Source organism: Phycodurus eques, chromosome 19 (genome assembly GCF_024500275.1).
Source record: "Phycodurus eques isolate BA_2022a chromosome 19, UOR_Pequ_1.1, whole genome shotgun sequence".
NCBI lineage: Eukaryota > Metazoa > Chordata > Actinopteri > Syngnathiformes > Syngnathidae > Phycodurus > Phycodurus eques.
Window position 1 is genome coordinate 3,180,886 of NC_084543.1, and position 25,896 is coordinate 3,206,781.

At 43.4% G+C, this 25,896-nt stretch overlaps 1 protein-coding gene across 1 annotated transcript in view; it reads right to left on the reverse strand.

Moving 5' to 3' along the window:
• LOC133395200 (thyroid hormone receptor alpha-B-like) overlaps positions 1–11,866 on the reverse strand; it is a 46,933-nt gene extending 35,067 nt beyond the window's left edge. The window contains 2 exon segments of the mRNA XM_061663945.1: positions 10,247–10,329; positions 10,437–11,866. The gene's annotated coding sequence lies outside the window, so the exon portion shown is untranslated.
• Between the last annotated feature and the right edge of the window lie 14,030 nt (positions 11,867–25,896).

Genomic DNA, 25,896 nt, shown 5'->3' on the forward strand with positions numbered 1-25,896 from the left:
TACAAATAGTTGATGATCACAAAAAGCACAGAAAAAAAGAGGAGAACAGGTGAATTAATGAATAGGCGGGGTTCGGTGGATTGGATTTTCCCTCGTGGAGGCAGCACTTCATCACCCAGCAGCCAAACAAAAAATGATTAATTTAGCGGATCAGTGGCGCATTGCCAAACACAAATATCCTGACAACCGTCATCATTTTGGTTACTATAATGGTAATATTTTTATATTGTGTAAATAATCTCATGTCGTGTCGACATGGCCGCTTGCTCCCGGCAGTGCTCGCTTGTGTGTTGGCGGGCATTACAGTCTCACAACAGACATCCGAGCCTCTAATTGTCCAGTCAGAGAGGCCACCTCGCAGCTCGTGCCAGCAACCTCAGTGAGCCTTTTTTTTTTTTTTTTTGAGGTGGCGTGGGAGTGGGTGTGTCGGGGGTATGTACAGGCGTCGGCCAATGTGCTCGCAGCGGTGAAAGGAAGTTGAACCACGTGTCGCCACGGCTAGCGAGGGGAAATCCAAATGGACTGCAGAGGCAAAGCTCAACACGGTGGATGCGTAGCAATAAGAGAGGGAGGGACCTCTGTTTTGTTTTGTCTTTTTTTTTTTTGTGAAGCAGGAAAGGAAGCAACACCCACACACGCTCTCTCTCTCTCTCTCTCTCTCGAACATCAACAGTGATGCATGCTTATTTCAGTAGAAAGGCCCAAAAAATATTTAAAAAAAAAAAAAAAAAAAAAAAAGACTGAAATTTTGCTTCATCCCTTGAATGGGGGAACATTAGTGCTATCTGTTTTCTGAATATTAAAAAAAAGAGTCAGTCACACAAACACAAACTAACACCAACACACTTATTTCAGTAGAAAGGCACTAAAACAGTACAAGTGTAATTTTGCTGTCCTTTGAATACGGGAAAAGTAGCAACATCTGTTCTATGAATCTTTTAAAAGGTTAAAACACTTATTTCAGCAAAAAGGCACGAAAACAGTAAGAGCTGTGAAACTTTGCTGCATGCTTTGAATGGGGGAAGTAGCGCCATCTGGTGTATACATACTTTAAAAAAAATACAAAACCCACAGCACCGCCCAGCACGTTTTGGTCCATGCTTTGAATGGGGGGGGGGGGGGAACAACTGCTACCTAGTGAAAATGTTTTTTTGTTTTTTAAATAAATAAAGAGCCAGTCTCACACATACTTTGGCGAGAACATCAACAGTGACACGCACTTATATTTTCCATAACAAGACACCAAAAAAGAAAAAATGTCTGGGAAACGTAAAAATCCACCTAAGTAGCATTATGTTGCCTCAAGATTGAAAGTCTGGATGTTTTTTTTTTTTTTTTAAACAAAAGCAAGTGAAAATAGTCAGGCTGGATACATTTGCGGAAGTAACTAAAAATCCATGGGGGGAAATATAAACAACCAACCACTCACATCAATGGACAATTTAGAGTCTTCGATGAACCTACCATGCATGATTTATGTTGCCTAAACTTTAAGAAAAGAGAACAAAAGCAATTGAGTCGTCCCCACACCCAAAAAAAAAAAAAAAAAAAGTCAGGCAGAAGAAGAAAAACAAAAAACGATCTGACAAGAAGCGAGAAACTAATCAAACAAGCGGACACCAGCGACTGATTAAAGACGCACACGGGGGAGTCATATTTCACAATAAAAGAGCACAAAAGGGAAGCCAACAAGTACAAAATTCACATCACAGCCAACATCGATGATACTAATGAGCACCGCTAAGGACAAACCAAGGTGAAAGATGATGAATGCTGACGCTTTTAGATCTTCATGAGAAAAGGAGGACTAATTGGCAAATGGACACATCGACCATATCAGCATTAAACTGCTCTCTGAAGACTTTTAGTCTACAGACAAACCTTTAAACCACTACTACAAATGGAAATAAATCTACATTGCTAGCAGAACAATCTGCATGAAAAGTGATCTTTTCCTGCTCTCGTGTTGAAGTTACAAAACATGCACTTGTCTTATAAAAATAGAATGAATAAAAGATGCGGTTATATAGCGTTCGAAGGCTAAAAGCGGGCTAGCAGAAGCTGGCCGCCTAGCGTAGCACATTAGCCTACATTAAAGGCAGTCACGTTACATTTAGTCACGTTAGTGAGACAGCCCTAAGCTATGTTTTCTTTTTTGTCTATTTAAAAGTTGTTTTCAGGCAGGGGGAGAAAAATGGGAAAATGCTGCCTAGCGTGCCAACATTAGCTGCAATGATCGTATCGTTTCTGTCAAGTCACGAGCCATTAATCAATTTCATCGATTAATTCTACTTTATATGTCAGGATGTTTTTTTTTTTTTGTGTGACTTCCGTACTTTAAAGCCTGTCCCTGCTAATGTGCACTGCTTGCACTAACAACATAGCTATGAACAGAGAGGAGCTAGTTTACAAAAGCAATCAGTGTTGCCAAGTTAGTAATTTTTCAGAACTCTTAATTTATTTAAAATAAATAAATAAATAAAATAAGCGACTGGATGACACTTTTTGTGTTATCTATAAAGAAAACATATTTAATTTTATTTCTATTTTGGAGGTTAAGTCAGTAAATGCTGGTGGAAAAAAACCTTGGTATCATAGCAAATCACAGAAGGAAAAAGGAATCGGAGAGCAAAACTAGTATTGGGTAATGTCATTTGCTTTTTCTTTAAGCAAAGGGGTTTAAAATAAATAAATAAATAAAAGCAGCCATATGTCATGAAAAGTGGAGTGCCTGCCTAAAGAGTAATTTTCAGTAATTTCACATTTCTGCTGAGTCATGGAACATGGAAAAGCAGTATCCCTGCCACACGAAGAGGAAAATACTTTAATTGCTTATTCCCTATCATGAAGTCTCCGGGCCGCCATTCAAAATGTCACATACATTCTGTTTCAGCTCCAGGAACGGTGAGGTTTGGAATAACGAAAAGCAGCGGAATGTGAGGAAACGGGCGGGGGAGAAAAAGGGTAAACGCAGGAAGTAGAAGTCCCGCAGCTCGCCTCGTAAACCCGTCTGCAGGGACTGTTTGTGTATGTGTGTGTGTGTGTGTGTGTGTGTGTGCGTTTGTGGTAATTAGCTCTTCAAACAGATACAGCAGCAAGCTCATGCTGTGGGTGGGCTCCAATAATACACATCATTATATGTGACTGGAGCTATTTTCTAATGAATGTTTTTTGCTCTGTTTATCTATCAGTCTGTGAAGCACTCGGACCGGTGAGAGAAAGCAGACCGGCGCAAGTCCTAAGATCCCGCAGGGCCGGATAAAAGTCCTCTCGGAGCATTTCATCCGTCCTCGCGACGACATTTACGAGCTGACGGACGGGACAGAGCAGACGTACATCCACTTGATGGCCCGCCTTCAGGAAGTGAACCCCAACGGAGAAGCGAGTACTTTTTTTTTTTTTTTTTTTTTTTTTTTTTTAAGGATTCTTTCGTGGAGGTTACGGTCTTGTGGAAATTAATTTCAGATTGGAGTGATGTAATTACTCTTGACCTTTCTCCCGGTTCTGCCATCTTACCGTCGACCTTGTCATTTTCCACCTTTTCGGAGGTAGTATCATTGCTAGGGTATCCCTCAATGAGTGTGACAAACTCATTCGCTGCTGTGGATGTTTATATTCGTCAACCGGAATCCAACCGTGTACTGTGTACTACAAATGAATATCCGGGATGCTGCCCGGTGGCGGCGAGCCCTCACGCGGCAAAACATTTCGCCGGCTCCTCGGGAGAGCGAAACCGTTTCCAGCGACGACTCAAAACGAAGCGCACGCTCTCTTCTGACGTGAAGCCAGAAAATGAAGCAATCCATCTGAACCGGCTCAGCAGGGAAGCCACAGCGAAGACACTTGCCACGACGTCAAGCGGTGCCGAGAAGCGCTTGCATTATGAGGAAGATTTTCAAGGAGTTTGCATATCTAACGGGGGGGAATTTTTTTTTTTTTTTTTTTTTTAAACTGATGGTGAAAACACTCGTCATGATGAATTGCAATGTGATATTTCCTTTTTGTGATCGTTTGTTTTTACGTTTCCTGTTGCTATTTCCCCATCAGTTGTTTTTAGATCTGGGGTGTCCAAATTTTCAGCCGTCATAAACTAAATAAAAATAACGTAACAGCTGCAGCCCTACTGTATACTGAAAAAAGCAATACAAAACGACGGCTGATATAGCAGAATGCGGTTATTGAACTATATAACAAGTCAAATGAAAATGTTACGAAGTACATATTGGGTGCTCTTGAGTCTGCCTGCATTGCTTGTAGTGCTCTTTAAAATGATTCTTAAGGAGCTGAAAAAAGCTCTTCGGAGCCAAACACGGAAATCCCAGAGGGCAGGGTCTTCTTTTTAACCTGCCAAAAGTAGATTCTTTCTTGTGCGCGACAGCTGCGAATACCCACGCGCGCTGACGAACAGCTGCGACGGTCGACACGCTGTGTATCCTCGCGGATGAGGCGTTCAATCTCACCTTAAAAACGATTGCCCATCAGAGTAGGGGGCGAGCGAGATTTTCCCAGCAAATGGCGGGGTGATCATTGAGCTGCGGAGGGCGGGGCAACGGACAGCCTGTTAGCTCGAATGCTTGCGCTCGGGCCAGATCCTCAGCAGGGGGTTCAGACCAATAAGACATCGATGATGTCGCTGACAAGGCCCCTTCCGAGCAAGAACACACTAACGTTAAACGCTCTGTTCACAGCCGTGTTGTTAGTGCAAGCAGTGCACACAAGAGGGGACGGCGCTTTAAACTACGGAAGCTTCTGAAACTGGCAAGCAACATCCAGGTTGGTGTTTCTCAAAAAGCAGAGTTAAAAACTCCAACCTGAATATGTTAAAGACACTAACTTGAAATCGAAGAGTGCTATGGCGGCGCCAGGTGTACTTTAAGTCGGCCCGAAGCGATATTTACATTGAAAATTGTGACAAGAATGTCAATATTTATTTCAAACGCGGCAAAGAGGCTTTTAGCAGGATCACCGGCGGGTTGGCCGCCACTCACATCAACAAACATCCAAAGTGTGCAGCAGAAAGAAAATAAGCTGATATTTTGCCGAAGGGCACATGCAGAGACTGTAATGACGTGAATGTTGTTGTTGTGGAGCTCTGCAGGAGTCTTTTTAAACGAATACCCCCGTCCGTTTTGGCTCCACACCAACAGTGAGGGATGCCGTCAAGCTGAAGAAGGAGTCCTATCGGGCCTTTTTGGGCTGTGGGACTCCTGAGGCAGCTGATGGGTACCGGCTGGCCAAGTGGCATGCGGCTTTGCAACCTTGACTTCCAAGTTTTGTAACCCAATTTACAATATTGGAATATTGTATATCCAATCTAGTTTTCCCATTGAAATGTGTCGAAATGCCATTAATGTTCCAGCCCCCCCAAAAACACCACATTTTTTGGGGTAGGTGTTTTTCCTAAAGACAAATTAGCACAATACTGTAAAATGTAAAAATAAGCAGAATGTAAAATAAATATGTTTAACTAAGCCGAAACTCGCACACACTGTAGAACAGTCGAGCGACGTCAGCATCCTTGAATCAGTCTGGTTGGCACGTGTTCACGTTTGTTCCATGCTCCTTGCGAGTGTTTTCAGTTTGCCTTTGTGTGTTTGTTCAATAACTGGCTGAAAGTGTATCGGCGACAGTAGCTCTTTTTTTTTTTTACTTCAGATTAGCGGCAGCATACCTAAAGCTTCCGTGTAATTCCAATTTTGGCTCGTAACAGAAAAAGAAAAACAAAAACAAAAAAATTTTTAAAAAAAAATAAAAAAAATCACCCAAGCCACAGCTGGTAACTCATAAATTAGGGGGGGACTCGCCCATGAGGAGTTCTCCACTGCTCAAACTCTTTAAGACGTCTGTATGCAGCTGCGGCAGGAAACAGCTTCTCTGCAGAGCACAACTTCGGGGGGGGGGGGGGGGGGGGGGGGAAATCTCTTTTCCTGGGACAGCGCACAGGTGGAAAGAGCTCACTGTGTGTGCAAGGTGTGTCTTTCCCACATTGTACACTCATGTTTCTTAACCCTAAAGAAGCCAAGGCACGTGTATGTTTTTTGCAACGTTGTTCATTTAATTTAATCGGATATAACAAACTTTGTTTACTGTCAATTTTAAGTTAAACCATGTCTCTGAACGATTCATTGATTATCAAAATAGTTCATCTGATAATCAATTAGTTGTTGATTAATCAATTAATTGTTGAACCACTCTTATCCAGTGGTCCTGTGCTTGCGGTTCATGGCAATCTCATGTTTTTTTAACAGTGTACAAAATTGTAACGCATGTGCTAAAGGAGAGCTACAGTCGCCCATGCACTTTTCGGCCATTTATTGAACGCCAGGAGAACAGTAAATCACAAACACAATGCGCACACTAACACCAGAGCTGCTGTTGGCCACGGATCACGCCCAGACCCTCACACACAGACTCACCAATGTCACATGGCACCCCACCAGGCTCACTAATGGAGTTACTCCGTTTGAAATTTGTTTACTTGAACACAAAGCTACTATTCTGATGTATAAATGGCAACAGGAGGATACACAAGTTCATTGTACCTTATGCCATCTAGTGGAACGGCATTTAATGGTTCTACTTTTCACTGTAGGTCGCTGACATAGATAGATGAACAAAAATACATCATGAAATTGAAGTGAATGAAGACAAATTGGATCAAGTCCCATGGCAGCACTCAGCGGTGGCTGTGAATCATCGCTGCACACTCAGAGAGCACGTTAAAAGTAAAAAAACGCATTGTAATCTAAACCTGACTTTAAAAAAAATTGCACGTTATTGCTACAAACTTAGCGGTAGTGTAAAATTAGAAGGTTTCCGTGGCTTAGGATGCTGCAGTCAAAACAATAAAAACATACCTGAACTTCCCACTCCTTTTTAAAGGTGGAAAACATCCATTATCTGTTGTTGATTGCTTTGCTTGCATGCTCAAACCTTAGCGTTCAAGACCAAATCAAAACATCAGATACTCTGTATGCTGCAGCAGAGTTGCGCAAGCACAATAATAAGCATATGTTGAAATGAATACCCGTGTTAGGATCAAAGGTAACGCAATCAAAATGTGCTGGAGGCTACGAGTATTCCGCATAGTGCTGGACCCACGGAGAGCACGCAAGTACAGAAAGTCCTTTGTCTACTCATAAACATTCTACTTACTGACTTACATAACGGCATAAGCCGCAACAAGAGCAATTATTGAGGACTGTGTTAGTGTTTTTGTTTCGTATTGGGCCAATAGCTTGTTGAGCTGAGCACAACGGATGACTTGGTGGGGAACACCGCTCCGATGCTGCCAAGCGCACACCTCGGCTAGCGCACAAAAACGTAATATGCTGCAGACAGCAACAAAAACAACTTTCAGATAGCTATCACAAACAAACACGGCAAGTTGTGCCAAGACAGCAAATCAACTGCTATGTTACAATGGGAACCGAACCACTCAGCACTAACAATAACAAAAGTACAGCGAACCCTCACCTTCTTGAAATCGAATCGCGAGGGTTTCCTGCATTTTGGAAATCGGCATTGCTACCCGCCGGCCGTCTTTAATATCCGATTATTTCCCACAAAACACAATCAAGCAAGCTGGTATTTATTAAGGTGCTCGTTCGAAAAGAAGGGTGGACACGTGACTTTTGGACAGGAAGCGGGAACACAAAATGGATGCCGGTGGTGCGGCGGGCGGACATTTGAGAAGGCGCGGGTGATGCCGACATCAGGCAAACACTTTAAGGTTTCGGGGTCTGAGGCGCCTTTGAAGGGGCACCCCGTGCTCATGACAGCCGGCCTTACAGCCCCCGCATTCGCAGTGGGCTACAGGCGAGCTCTCTTAACACCTCGTAAATCTCACCTGGTGCTGCAGGACCGCTGCTGACGTCGGCGCGCGCACACACGCACGGCGATAAAAATTGGAAATACAGTACACAGTACATCCTGTATACATACAGCACTGTGCATATAAGCCGTATACTATAGCCAGAAGTGACTGTCGAAAAGTACAGAGGTCCGAACAAGCAGCCAAAAAACACAAAACCAAAACACTCGCGCACACGGACTAGCATGCCAACTGCAAGCCAAAATTTAAATGAACACATTTACAAATAAGCTTCGGCTATGCCGCCGCTCGAGTGAAATGGGGGAGGGGGAAAAAAATAAAAATAAATAAGGGAGCAATTGGCACTGTAATGCCCTCGCATGTGGGCAAGGAGAGCTACAATCGCCGATGCACTTTCAGGGATAAGCAATCGAAGACAAATATAATGTCAAAACGTACAAAAATAAATAATCCGTACATTAAGTGTGATGGTACAGTGAACCCTCGCTATTCAAATTAGATGAAAATGTAGTGACATCATTCCACTTAGTATTTTTTTTTTAACTACGCATGAATGAAGTGAGTTTCCCCAGTCGGGTGACGTTAGGGCGTCAATTCCTTTGCGAGCGTTTGTTTTCATCTGTCGGACTCCATGTTGACACATTTTTTCCACGAGAATCAAGTACAGCGAGTCCCGAAACACCTGTCCAGTCGACTCCGACTCGCATTATCCGCTACCGGAGCGCCGCTTGGGGACTTAAAGCGGGATTAAAGCACAATTACGCCCTCCAGATGCACGGCCAGATGAGCCGGGCGCGACGTTTTGCTGGAGCCACAGTTCAAAACGTATTCCGAAAGCTCTGAGCTGTGATTGGCTGTGTGGGGGGAGCTCATTTGCATACATTCCACTTACACTCACATTCACACACACGGCACACTGTATACAATACAAAACAATGGTGTGTGTGTGTGTGTGTGTGTGTGTGTGTGTGTGTGTGTGTGTGTGGAGCGTATGCTTAAACCTTACAGGCGAGTCGGTCATCTTGACTCGATTCTATTCATAAAAACCGATGACATAATGAAACAGAAACTATTGACTCACTCGCCTGCTCTGCGGAAAGCACCAAAATCCACATTCATGAATCACTCTGTCCACACAGTATCCCCACAAGCGTACGAGTGACATTATGTAACGTCAGATGGCTCGCCATCAAGAGCCAAGGGAGGACTTTCTTTCTTTCCTCCCAGCGCTGTCCCGGCCGCGCGCCAACGCGGACTTGGAAGTTCTCCGTTGGCCTCCAAGGGCAAACATACGAGAGAACAAAGTCTGAGGTGGGGAAAAAACAACAACCACCACACACACAAAAATGTCCTGCTTTTGTTTGTGTATTCGTTGACCTAGTCCCCTTAATACATGGCTAGAATATCGCAATGGCCTTTTTACCGCAATCAAAATGTGATTAAGCACCACAAACCTCAATAAACTGTCAATACACTCTCATAGTAATCATATTTCAAGCAGCCAAAAAGATGACATAGTAGTTGCCTGAGAAAACGTAATTTCAATGGGGCCGTTGTGGCTACTAAGCTTAAAATGAGAGTGAATAATTTCGTCATACAGCGGTGTCCTAAGATACGACTGACCTGACTTTCAGCTTTTTCAAGATATGAGCCGTCATTCAGTCGATTTTTAATTTTTTTTTTGCTTTGACTTGAGAGCAATAATGCAAGACACGAGCACTGTACGATAGCAGTGAACTCAACTCACTTCCCGATAAGCAGCCGTTTGTTTGGCAGATAGTTCACTATCTTCAAAAAAAAAGAGGCATCAAGCTGTTTATTGCCTCTCCCAATTTTTACTGTTAAACTAAAAAACTAATAAAAAATACACAGGTAGATAGAAAATATAACAATACTCACAGGCATATATTCTTTACGACTAATACAACTGCGGCTTACGGAGGAACTACATGAACAGTTCATACGTATGTCTGTATTATATTACCTCCATGTGGCCAAGACATGCAAACCAGAAGGAGCAGCACAATGTCCATTGAATGGAAGCAAAAAAATGGGGCAAAAACTGTTTCATTGATTACATTCTATTTAATTACATCATAACTATGTTTTTATAAAGTACACCATTATGGAGTGCTATTTACGAGTGTTTTGAGTAACAAATTAAACGTGTATCTCAAGGCACCACTGTACTTTCTTGCACTGTTTATTCAATATTTTATTTGATTGACCCGGCAGAAATGTCTGGTTGCAAATACCACACACTCATTCCCATTATATTCCATATCATATGTCAAACACACACCATACTTCACCTCAATTTAACACACAAAGCTCTGTGTTTCATGTTCAATTTACATAAGAGGAAGCTTAACAAAGTGTGCTAAAGAGAGGCGTATGCGGCGGTCCCCCTACCAGTCATGTTGCGTGTGCGTTTGTGCAGACAGCTAATTATTTCCTCGGGTCTCCTGCGTGGCACGGTCCGCCTCGCCTCCACCCTGCGGGACGTGAAAAGAACATTGTGAGGGCGGGTGGGCCGGACAAAGCGAAGGGTGCGGGGGCTTTTGCTCAACATATAGAGAACTAACAAGGGCGCACCGGTCACCTGACTACTGCTGTTTGATTGCATGTTGCTGTTTTTCTTTTTCTTCTCCTTCTTTTATTCCCTGCTCACTTTCCTCTAGCCTTGGCCCGTTTACTGCAAAGACAAACAATTACAAAGAGGCTTGGATCACGGTCGTGTTTTGACCGCCATGTGAACGGACTCACGCATCTTGCACACATGCTCGGGGATTACAGTAATCACCCGCTATATTCTTCTGTTCATTACGGGTATATGTTACAGACGCACCTGAAATAAATGAAAATCCCCAATATAAGGAGACAATGCAGTGAATTCACTGACATTTCATTCGCTGAAAATGTCACCGATAAGCCATATCTAATACAAAAATATTGCTTTGCCGCCATCTTGGAGCCCAGAGACTGTTGAAGTCAGGTCATGACCTTATCTAACAGAAAAAAATGATTTGCCGCCATCTTGTGGCCTCGATAGGCAAGTAAAAACCTTTTTGGAGTGTGTGTCAATCAGCGATGTCGGTAACGCGTTACTCCCAAAATGTGGTCCGGTGACATCATAAGTAATCTAACGCATTACTTTTTATATTAGAGAAGTCAGATTACAGTTACTTTGATTTAGCTGCCAATAGTTACCTTTTTGTTCACGAGAACCAGAGCTTAACATGCTTTTGTATACTATCCTATTTATCGTCAGGCAACAGATATTTATCATTAACAAACTACAGTGCTTGGGAACATGAGGCCAGTTAATAACCAGGACACTTGATTCAGTCATGATGCATGTCATCATAAGTGAAGACCAATTTTCTGCCTTTTAGTAATGACTAATAAAACAGACCAAAAAAACTATATTCTTAACTATCCATAACTAAAATGCACACAACGGCTAAGAACAATATCGAAAAAAAAAGGCAAAATATTTACCAACGGAGCCGTCTGGGGCGATGACGTCACGTGACGTGTTGCATGTTTTCCACACAGATAACTCACGTGCACCCAAGCAGCCAGCGGCGCAAACACAATGGACGCTAACGACTGACGAGGGATTGGCATACTTAAACCGTAAATACAGTCACTACTTCCGAGTTCCTCTAAAGAGGACAATACTAAGGTTGGTTGTACACTATGCACGCGCACACACACAGTCGCCTTCATGGACCCACACACAATCGGCAGGGTTGCTGCAGTCCGTGTCTCTGTCTGTCTATCACTTAAGAGTCTTTAAAGAAGTGTACTGAGAATGGTTTGCTTGTTTACATGTATGTGGCTATTTGGCATGTCAAGTCTGCTCTAAGTTGCTCATTTAATGTGGCTTCAACTACACTCATATTTAAGTTCTTTTTTCATGTTGATGACATCAATCTGTAACTTGTGTGGCGTACATTACCAAGTAATGGGTACCGCTAAGCTAATGCTTTTTTTTTGTACTATGGATAAGTGATATTCCTGCCACTTGACAGCTGCTGAAAGTAACCAAAAAGTTACTTTTTTTTCAAATTTTGTTACTTTCGAAATCAAGCTATCAGTAAAGTAACTAAGTTACTTTTTCAAGGCAACACTGGTGTCAATTACTCACAGCTTTTAGGCTATTCGTGGCAGGGCTCGGTCCCTATCTCCTGCAAATACCGGCGGAACGCTTTATTTAAATTTGAGGTTTTTTTACTCCTCCCACATGCTTTATTAACATTTGAACTTATCAAAACACACTTTCAAACAACTGTGTTAACATATTTGAACAAAAAAAAATTGGAAGCACAAAATGTATAGAAAATATTGTATATATTTTAGTGTCTGTGCCTTTAAGAGGTGCGGCTTAGTGGGGTGGTATGTGAGCATCTGGGCGTGAGGGGTGGTCGATAGCAGCCTCTGTGCGTGCGACTGTGGCTATCCTTCCCCACATGTGAGGACATTACAGCAATTAAGTGCACTGTAAAAAAATGTAAAAAAATGAAAATAAAAATAAAAATATGCGATATAGCGCGGACACAAATGATTAAATGCGATACAGCGGGAGTACACGATCATGGATTTTTATGTTAAACTATTTTTCTTATGGTGAAATGTATACAGTGTGTTTAAATAAATGTATTTTTGGGTGAAACACGTTAGTTTGCCTTAGAGCATGAACCGTGAAACCAAACAATATTAATAACTCATTTATGATAAATGACTCCATTAGGCTTTTCTACACAAACAGCTGATAAGATCGCCACTCGTGCTGCGTGTAACGCTTGTGAGTCATGTGCGAGACGACGTGAGAAAAACAAATGGATAAAGACGTTGAGCTCATTTGCAGAAGCAGATCGAGAGATTCTGCAAGGGACAATGAGAAACTAAAAGCTACTAAGTGCTTCGCAACAGGAAGGCGAAGAGGAAGGTGAAGAGGAAGCTGCCCGTGAAGTGTGAGGTTCACTCGTACGTGACATTAGCACTACTAGTCGTCTGTTCGAGGAGTTAAGCCTTTGTTTTGACTTCTACAGCCAGTAATTGGCTTGGCGACAGAGCGGGCCACTTCCTGTAAACATCACCTAGCAAACTTGCGTCGTATCAGCCGCCTAAACGGGCTGCGGTACAAACTGAACCAGGGCAAAGGAAGCGATGCACTCATGCAGCACATTATGGCTGCAGTACTATGAGTGAAAACAGCGTGGGTCGGTTATTTTCTGAAAAAGAGGGCAAAACAATCAATTTACTCATATAGTACGACAGTACGTTATGACTACAGTACTACAAGTGGAAACAATATGCGTCGGTTTAACGTCGGCATGCGAGCTTACGCCTGATTTGCTGCATAAAAGCGCTGCGGTAAAAAAACAGAGGGAAAGAAGCGATTCACCTAATACAGTACAACTACAGTACAATGAGTGGAAACAGCGTGGGTTGATTGTTTCCTGTAAACGTCACCATGCAAGCTTGCGTCTTATCAGCTAGTTTGACGCCTAAACGGGCTGCAGAACAAATTGAAACAGGGAAACAGAAGCAATTCACTCATACAGAATAATATGACTACAATACTATGAGTGGAAACAGCGCGGGCTCGATATTTGCTGTGAACAAGCTCACGTCCGATCAACCGGTTTGCTGTCAGACAGGTTGCGGGACAAACTGAAACAGTTGGCAACAAGCACTCCTAAAGTACATGACGACGACACTGCTACAAGTGGAAACAATGCCGGTCGGTTACTTTCTGTTAACATCACTACGAAAAATGTATGGAGTACAGTGAACCCTGGTTTACCACGGAAATACATTGCATATATGTGCCTTTAAGAGGCGGGGCCCGGTGGCGTCGCGTGTGATGTCTGCGAGTCTGTGTTTTACCGTTCTTCCGGCGTTCAAAAGAAACGGTTGAGAAAGTGCGTCGGCAACTGTGGCTCTCCTTTCCCCACACGCGAGGGCATTACAGTAATGATACTGCAAAAAGACAGCTTGTCAGTTGGACCCGCGGAGGCCATTGCGACGGGAAAAACGGGTCGGCTACGACGAGGAACTCGCTGAAGACAACATGCCAAAATAGGTCACATTTAGCTCGTGAGCGGACGGTCTGTGACAGAGGTCGCCTCCGATCCAGCTCGCCTCGCCGCGCAGCATGATGGATGGCCAACAGACAGGCCCGGCGAGCGGGCGGTATATCATTGCGAGCTTGGAGGGGGTTGCGGCTCGGGTGTCGATGGATGAAGGCGAGCATCAAAGACAAGACGTCCCTTCGTTTTCGCTCACTTGCTCGAAACGCAACTTTTGAACGCGCCGCTAGCATGAATAGATCCCTTTGTCGCCGGCAAATTCTACAGGAAGGCTTCTAATTAGCTGGAGGCTAGCACCACTGCCGCCCAACAAAGACGCACGTGGAAAAGGTAGAGCGAACGCTGCCCATGGGCCCGCCAGGCCAATTAGGGAGTAGTCATGTGATTGGTTAAAAAGGAAGTCTTTTTTTTTTTTTTTTTAAGCATGATAAAGCACTCTCAGAAACATTGACTGTAAATTAAATCGCTTCAAGCTGCCTACTAAATTCTGCCTGTGGGCATTTAATTTGCTGTGAGTGCAGCCCATTACCCATAATGCACTTGGTGGACTTGAGAAGCATGGCTTGGTTCTCAAACTTGTGTTTAACAGTGGTACCTTGACTTATGAGTTTAATTTGTTCTGAGACTGAGGACTCGGGACTGCCTTGTTGTCCCTGTTTTTTCCACCTCATAAATCCCCAACATCTCAACCAATCAGTCACCAAGATCTCAAGTGTGGTTCACTTTATCTTTGTTATCTTTGTCTTCTTTATGTTCTGTGGTCACGGAGGCTGCAAAAGATTAATGCGCCTACTTTGACAAAGTTTGTAGAAAGTAATGTTTTCAAATGTAGGGAGTAGTAGTTTTTTTTTTACTCATGGTTCGCCACACATGGGGCGATATTTTATTTAATTTATTTTAAATAAATTTTGCTCGATTTTTTTTAAAAAAAATTATTTGTTTTTTTATTTGTAGTTTATTTTTTTTGGGGGGGGGACCAACCTGATCGATGCTTATTGGCAGTTTATCCCTGCTTATTCAAGAATTTTGGGGTTTAAAAATATTTTTATTTTATTTTTTTCCATTACTTTTAAAGTTTTGCTTTGAGTTCACAGTAGACTAGAGATTGTTTTTAAATACCACTTTGTGTCAGAGATCTTAGAAAAGTCCAAAAGTACTACTTAAACATACTTCCTTGACACCAATTACTACTTTCCTACTAGCCAAGCGTTGGAAGCATCTGGTTTTAGATAAAGACCACAAAAACTGCAAACTCCTGAATTTTTCAGCAAATAGCCAAGGACAGGTTCGATAGAAAAAAAAAAAATGGTAAACTTGGTAAATTCGTAAATAGCGAAACTCATAGTTGGGGACTCACTGTTCATCACTCCTTGTTTTGGCCTTGTGTTTTGCAGTACAGTCGGTGTCGAAACATGAACGATAACTGCATTGTGACTTCAGTGCGGTTTCCGTGGCTTTCAACCGCAACACTATTGCGCAAACGGACATGCGTAATTAGAGCTTTCAGGAGTGTGACGCTTAAAAGAAATCCCCACCTCAAGTTGACTTCCGCCTGCAATTTGAATCTAATCTATGTAGCCGCTGTGGGTTCTCGTCTCGTGGAAAAGAACGCTTGCTCTACTACTTTGTGTCCAAACAAGCATCAAGCCAATTATTGCTTGCTTAAAAAATTGTTTTTAAAAATAAAAATAAAAAGCACAGTTATTTCTTGATGGAAAAGCGTTCCGATTAGAGCACCGCACAGCCTTGCTTCTGCCCGGAGAACTCTTTGATAAGTCACGCGAGACGCCCCCTTGTTTTCTTCACGCCGTGTGCCCCTCCCCCACCCCACCCTCCTCCAGCGGGTGTTCCCCGCGGAGGATTTTGAGGCCCAAAGCGGCGGCAGTTGAACTTGCCACATGAGAGGACGTTCGCCTGAAAACATCTTTGTCAAGTCAGCCCCCCCCGGAGTCCGCCGCTGCGCCCCTCCACTGGCTGCGCGCGTACGACTTTGATGGTGTCTTTGCGTGCCTGTCAAGATGGTGAATTATGATGAAAAGAGTCTTGCCTGCGGGTTGAGGATTTTCTGTAGATGGAGGGCTAAATATGGGAAAGACCCCCAGCTCCCCCGGGGGCAGGCACAGTGTCGTCTTCACGGTGGGGACGAGGTGAGACTGAGTTTCATCTTTTAGCATGTAGTAGTAGTAGTAGTCTATGATCATATCAGATACTTCCATTCACACTCAAAAGAGAAGATGTCCTGGAAAGATCACAAGCTCACATCCTATGAGCGAGTTTGCTGCCTGAACACGCGGCCAATTATTTCCCGTAAAAAGCAAGCTGACAGATTATTAGCTAGTTTGCTGCCTAAATGGGCTGTGGTAGAAACTGGAACTGGTTAGAGATTATAGGCTAGGGTATGTTCCGACTAACACTTTACGTAGGAATTTGGGAAAGATGGGGAACAAGGTTGCACGCTCGTGTCAAGGCAACGCGTGTCAAGGCAACGTCATCCCAGCGCACTTTCAGAAAAAGCCGCTCTGTTTTGTTTGCTTGTGTTGACGATGAAGTCCGTTAAGCTCAAATATCAAAGAAAGCTATTCCGCTGTATCGCTCTGCAAATAAGTGTGGACGCACTGCACTGTTTTTGCACAATTGATGCATCGCAGCCATAACGGAAGACCTGGAATTTTCCTTTCACACAATGTCAGGGCGCATACATACAAACAAGCATTCACACCAATGGACAATTTGGAGCCTTCCGCGGACCTCAGAACTTTAAGGCTAACTGCTAGTCCACCATGTTTGCACCAATAATTAGAACCACAAAAACAACCCTTAAACTGAGATTTATTTTCATCGTAAAGATCTTTTTTTTTTAAATAAAACTCTCATATCAGATGTCTCCAGACGTACTGTACAGTACTGGTGTGCCTAATGTTTTGTTGTGTGTGCGGCCGCCGCAGCGTGAAACAGCAAGCGCTAAAAATGCCGTTTCGTTGACTTGCGATAATTACAATAATATATATTTTTTTATCTGTCTCGTGTCCCCTTAGCTGTCATGGAGCGAACACGCAATTCAATCAAATAACAACACCTGCCCGTACATGTACACGTGACGGAATGGCAGCACGGCGGTCCGGGCGGCTGAGATTCTGTTCCCGCCGGTATCATCAAACTGAAGCGAAACGTCTCGAATGTTGAAAGGCTGTGAGATATGGCCTTAAAATTCCAATTTCCACAGATATAAAATACAAAGGAACCTCAGTTTTCATGATTAATCCTTTCCAGAAACATACTGAAACCTAATCGTATGAAATCAAAAACTATTTTTCTCATAAGAAATTATGTCAATCCATTTTCTCCGTTCCAGACTCCCCAAAATATGATATTTCTAACAGTGTGAAATCAATAACTAATGCAGTGGATAACTCAACATTTAATTGAAAACTCTTGATGGCATAAGGCAGTGAGGAGGCGAGAGAGGAGAGTCATTTTCTGAGTTCTTTCTTGAATTGTATTGTTTCTCTCGCCTTCATCATCAAATGGGAACTCGGAACTTTCTGTCGTATTGTGTAAAAAGGGTTGAACAGACGACAAGGAAAATTCTACAATGCAAGCATTTATTAACAAAGCAAGGGCAATAAATCTCCCAGTCTGTTCAGCAACACTCGTAAAGGTTGCGGCAACATCGACATGACATATTGTCAAAATAAAAATATTTTTTAAAAAAAGCATGCCAGTTTAATAACCGTTTCACAACACTTGATTTTACCCACCATGTGGCCTGAGAAAGTGCGGTCAAACTGTGATTATTCTATGTGCTTGTATTTTGAAGGTCTGAATTTTGACAGGATGTTACGCATGTTACGTTGCCTGAGTGTTGCATAGCAGACCGGGAGTGTTATTGCTTTGAGTTGTTGAAGCCTTTAAATACAACAAACAAAATGTTTCAGATAAATGCACATACATCTGTTCCTGGAAACGAATGGCCGAGTCATGCAGGGTTTGTTTTTCTTGGTTTTTTTTTTTTTTTTTTTTTTACAGATAATGTGAAGTCCTAAATAAATCCCTTTTCCAAAATATGCATGTAAACACGATCCTTAATAAATTAACATTTTAAACATTCAACAATCTAATGTGGCACTCCCTGCAGCGCTCTCACGCTCTTGTGTCAAGTTTCCAACGTGGACAAATCACTGCTTTTGCACAGTATAAACGGACACAATGTCTTTGGCAATGCTACATGCAATTGACTCCGTGACTGCCATCCGCGAGGCTCCATTCTTGTCATATGGAGAACAATGTGAAAATGATTCCGCCAAATTTGTCTATTTTACAGCAAGAATTAAATAGTCACTAGCGGCAACGGAAAAAAACTAAATGTGACTGCCGAATGGTTAGGTTGCCAGCACTTACTGCTTTTGTACAACTTGCTGGTTAAAATCTATTCATTGCCTAAGCCTCGTACAGGATGCGTCCTGGCTCCAAACATGGAGCTGTACACATAGATCATCACCTCGCCTGCAGTCACATGACCTCTCCTCCCTCCCGGCACATCTGATGGAGGGTTCCTGTTCCGCCTGTAGCCGGACATCGGCCCGGGAGGGCGTGTGTGAGTATGAGGTCAAGGCGGCCAGATCCTCTTCAACTGCGACAACACGACCTCTCAACTTTAGCGGTCAAGACCAGAGCTACCACTAATCACCAGCTGACACACCACAACCTTGTTTGACCTTCTGGATTTGCCACATATTCAACGAAGGCTGAGACCATGTCCACACGTACATGGATGGTTTAAAAAAAGAAAAAGAAAAAAAGAAAAAAAATAAATACATCATGAAATTTTCTGCATCAAATGTTGCTAAATCAATTTTATCGATTCACTTCAAGGTTATTTGTCAAGTTTGCACACGCAGGCAAATTCACTGGTCCATGTTTATCTATAAAACTCTCTCTGGCAAGACCCGAACCTATCTTCGCTCCGTGCTCACCATGCATACCACCGCCCGCACTCTCCATTCCAGCAGTTTTATTAACATCTTCGTTCATAAAGTCCACCGTACTTTTGGTCAAGCTTATCAATTTCCTACCTCAAATGACTGAAAGCCTCTACGACAATCATTCCAATATCATTTTTAAAAAGTTAGTGGGGATACTGTCGATTTTTTTTTACTGTAGAAAACATTTTGTTTAATGAAAAAAAATCCCAGAATGGGGTGTTGGGTGAGGGGGTGGAGCAAAACTTGTTTTGAAGGAGGTCATTGTCATTTGCATTTTCTATACATGAAAGTGAAAAACAAAAAAATTGATTAACATCAGAGATTTTATTTAAGGCCATGTCGCCCAGTCCTACCGACATTTAACATTCACACATTCATTAACATTCTTGTAATCTAAAATCTGGCCCGCCACGGACAAATCACGAGGAGGAGAAGTAACGGTCCCAAACATAAAGCTTCCAGGCACGGCCAAGTCACATGACCGTCACGGGACATAAGTCGAGATGCAAACACAGAAACACTTTCTAACACTTGGCCTTCAAATAAAATGCCAGATGGTTTTTTTCCCATAAAGACTTCACTTGTAAAAAAGCTTTTAGAAAAGCTAAAGAAAATAACATTATTCAAAGCAAGTTTTAACTTTAATTTCTCTCGCTACCAAACTTGCTTTCAAATTTTTTTTTAAATCCAGAATTAAATAGCACACGGTCATCAACGAAAGCTAAACGTGCTCAGTTGATGAAACGGTCGTAAACAAATGTATGGCAGCGAGTCACTCAGGAGCTTGTGAAGGCTGACGAGCCAAAAATTCCCAGCTGATCTGCGCCAAGTTTGTCGTCAGGCCAACGTCTACTACCTTCCTCTCTCGCTTTCTCTTCCTCCTCCTCCCACGCTTGCTCACGAGCAGGCCGCAGACGTTGTGAGACCTTGGCGGCCTGACAAGCAGCAGGCGAAGTGGCCCCGCTAAATCTTCTCGCCGTGAGAGCGCGGCATCATGGGCGGTGAAAGGGTATTTAATAGCAAAGCGCCGACGTTAAGAAGAAATTCGGTGTGACGTTGGATCTAAATGTGTGCGGTTTTTTTTTTTTCCACGGTAACTGCAGTGCTGTCAAACACTAGGGGCTCTATTTTAATGGGGTGCGCAACTGTTACTGAGTGCAAAAACAGGGGGATCTTGATTTTTGTGCAAGCAAAAGAGTCGCTGTGTGTTTGGCAATTTGACAGACCGGTTTGCGTTTTTAGGAAAGTAGAGCTGCGCAAGGCGGTCAGGGTTGTGATTGTCAGGCCCTTCTGGGAGCCACAAACGCTCCCTTGGAAGGGCGCCGGGGAGGCTGGGGGTGGGGTGGGTGGTTATGCATTGGCGTGCGGGGTGACAGACGTGCAGCGAGGGGGCCCGACCCGGGCCGACCCGCCTTGCTCGCCCCCAACGGCAGCCTGGAGTTGATTTAGGATTCTTGGACCTCAGCCAACATTCCTGGAGGAACGCTGTAAGAGGAGGAGCTACGAGTGGGATGTGCAGACAGGGAATGTGGCAAATATGGAATCACTGTGTGTGCGCTCTTGTGAGAACACGCATACTGGGTTGCTATGGTGAAACAAGACTGTGTGTGAGGGTGAAGGATTGGTAGAATTCCAAATGGGAACATTGGGAGTGCTAACGTGCACAGGGAGCCAAGCACAAACGTACGTGTGTGTGTGTGTGTGTGTGTGTGTGTGTGTGTGTGTGTGAGTGAGAGGGCTGGGGTGTTACTGAATTACAGTAGAAGTGCAAGGGCGGGGCAAACCGAGGCCAAGTTTGACAGCCGGCAGGTGAATTTGAGGAAATGAAAAGAAAAAAAAAGGAATAACAACAAGAGCGCGTGTGTATTGGTATAACAATACAGTTTCACCATGACTTACTCGTTTAATTTGTTCCGTGAGCACGCTAGTAACTCGAAACACTCGCATGTCAAATCATCTTTTCCTATCGAAATGCAAGGAAATGGCATTAATCTGTTCCAGCCTTCCCCAAAAATTAAAATTTGTGGTACGGTGTATTTCAATGAGGAAAATAGCACTCCATAATATTGCAATTTATAGTATATACATAGAGAGAGCGAGCGAGAGAGAGAGTTTTCATCACACTGCATCCAGTGAAGGGTCATTGTACTGCTTTCTGGTATGCCCGTCTTAGCCACCTGGGGGAAGTATAAAATAGACAGATGGCTATACTGTTCATTGAGAGGTCCCAACTCTTCACAGCTCATCACTACGGCACTAATATTTGTCATTTTTCACAACGCTTTTTAGCATCAGCATTAAGCTAATGGACCGAAGGGCTAAGCTATGTGGTTGTTTTAAATACACAAGGCGTACCCCTCCTTGTTTTACAGTATATTTAGATTGACAGTAAACTTCAACTGGGAGTGGAAATAAACAGTTTGAACCGCTTTGTGCTGCTTATTGTGACACGAGTTGAAGTTCAAGTCTGCGCTCGCAAATCAAAGCAAAAAAAAATTTGCCCGACTGACGGCTCGTATCTGGAAAAACTTGCAAGTTGGGACACTCTTAAGTCGAGGTATCACTGCAATATATCACACAAAGAAACAATGAAGACCAGACATATTTAATTAGCTGTCATTTGGTCCAACAGGAACAACAGGAAGTGGTATGTTTAGCGTTTGCGTGTGTGCATGTGTGTGCGCGCGGCTGCCAACAGATGTCCGGCGGCACAACAAGGCTTTGGCGCGCAGCCACTGGAGTGGGCGCAGCGCTAGCGGAGGATTTAGCGTCACGTTTGTCGTCGTGCCAGCTGGATGACGAACCTGTTTACATGTGGAGATAGCCACACTAATGTTTATCTTCCAAACATGATTTAGTCCATCTTTTCTTCCCCCCCCCCACTTGATATCTCCTGAGGTGTTTATTCACTTTACCTTCAAGTGTTAATGAGTAAGTTAAGTGGGCCATCTGCAGTCCCATTTTTAGACCTTTTTTTCAGGCTACTTTAATGGAATTTAAGACCTTACATGACTATAACGTGAGCGAATAAACAGCAAATCCGTCTAAAACCAATCTTCACAACCTGGACTAGCCAAGCTAATGATTGATTCCGCACCCTTTTCTCCATTATTACATTCACAGAGAGACGGAACAAAAACTATTTTACTGATTATCAGTCTGAAAGAAATGTTACCTTGAAAATCAATCACACGCACTGGCCTGTGCCTCTCTCTGCACACGTCGAACCTCTCATCTCGGTCGTGTGATACAGTAGTGAAAAAGTAAGACAACGAGCGAGGGAAAATGAAGGGGAAAAGGTGAAACGATGAGACAAAGCTGCATTTGAGAGAGAATATCAGCAGTCTTATGGGTTTATTGCTACAGGTGATTCTCATACTTTGAGTAATGTGTGGCGACAGGCTCGCAAATGAGGCAGTGAAGCCTTCAAACTGACCCAAAAAACAAAACAAAACCAAAAAAAAGCATAGAATATCTTGCTTTCATTTCCAACACCTTATCTAGGTGAAGCGCGATTTTCTGCAAGGATAGCTATCAAAACAAAATTACAGCGTAGACTGGACAAACGCAACACACCTCTGGTAGTCATGTTTTGCCATTTATCCCAAAATGGGACTGCTGAAGAGAAACAAGCGTATAGGGCTCCCACTATTTACATTACATACTACATTCGGCATAATGTATTTTTCATTTTTTTTAATTTGTTTCTACGCTGCTCCATCAAGATATTGCTGTCTATAACACTGTACAAGAAAAGCATAATGTATGCTTCCAAGCGCAACAGCATGCAAGAAAAGGCTTTTCTAGTACATCCATGGAGGCCTTTTTCTAACACGTTCGCTTAAAAAGACTACAGTCTATGATTTGTACGAGAAGCTGCAGAAACAAACGCACATCTTGTTCTTCACGTGCCTTTTGTGCTTCTTAAAAGCGGAGCACCCTCAGCGTGCTGTGGCCTGGGCTTCAAGCGAGCCTTTAGCCTCTGGCTGCGTCTTCAAACGGCAAAACGCCTGGTGGGTCTGTTTGAAGCCCGTTGCAGCAGCAGCAGCAGCAGCAGCAGCTTTTCTTCTCCTTCTTCTTCCCTTCCCTGGTTATCAGCGCCAGCTATTTATAGCCGCTCCACTGCAGCAGCCCTCAGTAGAGCACAGTATGTTCCACACAACACGGGCCTCTCCTGACCGCATACCCCAGCAGGCCTCATGCTTTCGCTGCTCCGTAAACAGGCAACGCTGCGTACTCAGTCAGCATTTTTGTTTTCCAGAGCTTTGAGCACCTACCCCGCCAATCAATCACGTGAAGACAAGCATGGAAATCCCAGCCAGGAGGTTAAGAGGGCAAGGCCGAAATGTACGGTGACTCTACAATAAAAGATAACTGGTACAAGACTTCCAAACATGCAAATGAGGACACAGAAATCTTTCACATTCAGACACACAGATATGAGGGGCGGGGGCGTGGCCACCCGCAGCACAACCATTACCGCAGTTGCACTAGCTTGCCTCAGACATTAAGGTTGCAAGCCAAATTAGTGTAGAGTTTTGTGGTTTATGGTGAGTCATCAAATTTAGCCACCATGCGCCGTCCACACGCTGTGACCATAGAGTCAAATCTTCACAATTGAGCGTCGCCACTTGTCTTTTATACGTAGTTCCAATTCGGGAACAAACGGACATTAGTTCTAGGAGGAGCTAGTTTTTGAAGGACCACTCGAAATTACCCTAAAAACGTAGCTTCTAACCAAAATGGTGTCTTTTCAGGCATGGCTTTTAGAGACTTTTTTGTGGGTCTACTGATAATGGACATGCCTACCAAATTTCATAGAGCCAAGTGAAACTGGTTGTAAGGGCGGCATTTTCGAAACAAAAGAATGGCCTTTGGAAATCACCAAATTGACCATAAAATGAAAACTTTAAAGCAAGATGGGGATTGGGGTGTGGGGGGTTGCGTGGGTGCGCGTGTCTCGTAATGTGGTTTGAGACCCGGAGAAATGTCGTCTCGTTTTACCTGCACGACTCTGTATGTGCAGTAAACTGACAATACAGCTTCTTGAATTTTGAAGAAGGGCAGATTTCCTGTCTTTTATGATAGACATGTCTACCTAATATAATGTTAAGTTAAACCTCTTTTGAGGGCTGAATTTTCAAAACAATTAAATGAACACCCATGGAAATGACCAAATTGACCCTAAATGATCGCTTCCAAGCAAAATGACAGACATCCTGTGTCTTTTCAGGCATGGCATATTTTTATTCCAGCTAAAAGATGGCGGTGAGCATGCGGTACAGTTCGGCTAATGACAACGGGCGAAGGTGCTTTACGAGTTACGGCACGCCGTCTTCTTTAACTAGGAGACACGGAATACTTTTCACTGATCTGGAAGCAGTCCAAGCAGTGAACAAAAAGTCCGCTTGTGAACGGGACTGATGTATGGTGTGTGTGTGTGTTGTGTGCATTCACCTGGTTTCTATCAGCACCACTTTAATAGACCTCCTGCATCAACTAATGGAGAACATGTTACGACTAAAACCGGACCATGACATATTTGGCCTTAAGAAAGCGACTTTCAGAAAAGGCAGAACAACAACAGAGAAAGGAGGAAAATGCAGAAAAACAAAGGCCAAAAGGCACAATGAAATGTGTTTGTGGTCCAATTTGGAATCTAAAAGATGTTTTCCATCATCATCATTATAATGGCACAGTATTAGTCAGCATGTTCCAACGTGTTCGCTCCGAGATGATGTGCAATCAAGTCAACCATGTTTACATTACACACAGCTGTTAGCGTCTGAGTGACACGGCTGAAATCGACTGAACTGCCGCGCAGTTTGCGTTCCTTTTCTCCTGTGTTGGGTTAGGAGTGAGGTAAGAGTGTGTCTTTTGTTTTTCATCATTGTTTTGAGAGCAGACAGACAGGGTTGTTTCGCTTTGCTTTGTTTGTTGTGTTGGCATATTTCTCCCTCTGAAGCTGTAACAAACCTTGTAGACTGTGTTACCTGGTGGCTGGTTTTACTTGGGAGTGGCAAGATGGGAACAATCCGATCAGGTTAGGTTCTAGCTTTTCCCCTAGACTCGGAACGTAACACTGAAATGTAAATGACTGCTGGCGTTCCGTTTACCTCACGTAACAGCTTCTTTTCAACTGACAATTTACACACTCAAACAATAGTGGTAGAGAAGGCGGCTCACATCCTCTTTCGGGCTATTTATCCTGTTTTCTCAATCGTTTTGCTGGACCAAATGACATGAGATGGTTTACTAGTGGTGCAATCTGAGTGCATGCCAGCAGGAAGTGTGCGGTCATGGCGAAAAGGTCTACAGCTCGAGGTGGTGGTGCAGCGGACTGCAACTTTGTAGATGAGCCCCTGTAAGCGGTGGCACCTGTTTGACGCCTGGTGATGAGTGACAGGAGCCATCCAAGGCCGCTGGTGGCCCAGCAGTCATTGTTTGGCATGTTGATTTTATTATGTCACAAGGCCAGAAGCATCGGTACATAAGACACATCACATCAGGTAATCATTGCCAAAAAGCTAACAAACAACAACGTCAGCACAAAACGATGTTTGCGTCCTGTCAACAGCGTTTTTTTTTAATATTTTCTTTACAGTTGCTTCCCACATGCGAGGGTATTACAGTAGGTAGAGCATAAAAACCTGCAAACAATGATCCGTATAGCTGCAGATTTAGATGACACAGCAGGGATTTTCGCAATGTACTAGTGGATAGGTTTCACAAAATAGCGGGCCCTCGGCAGGTGAATTTCAACACGGTACAGCGGGAACACAGTAACATGCAACCGCTAGCTAAACGATGGATTTTTATTAGCACTATTAGCGGTTGGAGAACCAATTAAAACTTATTACCCTGCTAGGTAACCTTAGGGGAACCTGCCAGAGGCACAGCAGCAAGCTAGTCAATAGTTCATGCTAGCTAAATATTAGCAGCCTAGGTCAGATAGCTAACAACATTGTAAACATCACAA